Below are 2,251 nucleotides of genomic sequence, written 5' to 3'. Positions count from 1 at the left end.
GTAAGCTGACTTTGTTATTGTCTTAATGTGTTTTTCTAAGTTTAGGTCTGCATCCATCACTACACCCAAATTTCTCGCCTGGTTTGTGGTTTTTAGATGTATAGATTGAAGTTCTCTGGTGACCTGTAATCGTTTTTCTTTGGCGCTAAAGAGCCTTTTCCTTTTTTGTTTTCTTTAGGTCACGAGCAGTTGTCCAAACATTTCACTACATATCGTACTGTGTATGACTGTGTACGTGACAAATAAAATTTGGATTTGATTTGATTTTGATTTGAAGAAGACCTTCACAGGTCGTAACGTCACCACATAGGCACACAAATTCATATTCATTTGGCCTATTATAATTTAATTTGATTTCTTTTTTCTTTAATAACTAAAAGGTTTTTTTTCAAAACCAATTCATTTTCTTTATTTTATTTCTTTAAAAATCTAAGTTAAAAATTACATATTTAAGTTAAAATTTTAATTTAAAAATTTAATTTAAACTTTGGTAGAAAAACCAGTTTAAAAACACTCGCCTCCATCCAACTCACCATGGTTGGATGGACTTCTGACTGGACCCTGGTGCGCCATGGCGGACGCCGTGGACAATCCAAGGTCCAGGCCCCTTACCGAGGGATGGCCCGTGCACCGCCCACCTCCAATTGGAGGAGGGGCCCAAACACTCACCCCATCCTTCAAATTTGGGGAAAAGGAGGACACATTTGTTGACTACATTCGGAGGAGTCTACAAATCTGGACAGCCTTTGTCGCGTCGTTGTGACAACGGGGGGGGCAAATACCTCAAATTGAATTCTGCATTAAATCATGTTCAGTTGTTTCTAATCTTTCCTTATTGAAATAATATGTTTAATCCAACTACTACACATGTCAGTTTAAAATTATAAAAAGACATTCATTATATTATATTAAATGTTTTGTGTCACAGTCCGCTGTGGCAGACCGTGTGGAGAGTGCGTGGAGGACTCAGGTGCAGACACAAGTGATACGGGAGTGAACTTAAACCAAAAGCGAGCCTTTTATTGTGGCTGATGAATACAAAAGAAGCAAACAAGAATAAGGGCAGCACAAGAGCAATAACTAAACAGAAACCTAAACTGGGAATAAACTATGGTAAGGCTATGACTTAGAATACAACAGACCGGGCATGGAAACACAGAGGGTGGGAACACAGACGACGCGACACAGACTGTATGAAACACCGAGACTAAATACACATGAGGGATGATCAGGGGAAGTGGCCACACATGGGAGCACAGCTGACACACATGAACCTAACGACAGGACAGGAGAGTGCAACTGAAGCGACAGCATGAACATGACAATACAAGACACACAGACATAACACACGAAGGGCAAGGGAGGCTTAATACAAGGGTAACATAATTACAAATGGGATGGACTAACTTAATGAACCTAAACAAACAATAAACATCAAAATAGGCTAAACACAAAACACTGGGTCGCACGACCCAGGACCATGACAGTTTTGTATCTTTGTGATTTGTCTGTTTCCTTTTCCTGTTGTATAAACTCACTTTGGATCAGCTAACTCTAAATACTGAACTAGCAGCTGGTACCTGTCTGAATGTCTCAAGCTTAACTACAGCATGAAAGAAATATTAATAAAAACCTGTGCTAACACACAGTTAGCCCAAAGGAGCTTGCCAAGAAAAGCATCTGAGAACCTTCACAGACACACAGTTAGCCCATTTCACTGTCATTATTGAGATTATGTATACTATCTAAACACTTTGTTAATGATTTATTTAGAAATTCCAAATGATGCCAAAACCATGCCATGAGCCATCAACAGCTCCTTGATAACTTGTGTGCAGTTGGTGTAATATTTATTTTAAAATGGTGAATATATTGTTTGCAATGTATAAAGCTACTGTTATTAAACATGTTACATTATAGTATATAAGCATATTAATTACCTATAAGTCACTTATATCTTATAAATTAGATATTTAGGTGGAATAATTTTTCTAAAATAATAAATTTACTATGTACTAACACAACAACAGGCCAAGAAAGCCTTGAAATAATCGAAATAATCTGATTAGGTTCCTAATCAGCTGTTCTGAGTAATAGGTTTATAAATCCAGGGTAAATAAAGTCAGACCATCTGTAATGTTTGAACACCAGCACTGACAGAAGTGACAAACTGCCCGTGTCTGGTCTCACGAGAGTGAGGTTTGTTTTCAGGAAATGGGGAGGTTGCAGCAGTTGTAGTTTGAGACGTCTG

Source organism: Rhamphochromis longiceps, linkage group LG16, assembly GCF_057381845.1.
Source record: "Rhamphochromis longiceps isolate RC_006_pf linkage group LG16, R_longiceps_female_GT1.1, whole genome shotgun sequence".
NCBI lineage: Eukaryota > Metazoa > Chordata > Actinopteri > Cichliformes > Cichlidae > Rhamphochromis > Rhamphochromis longiceps.
This window is presented reverse-complemented; position numbering follows the sequence as displayed.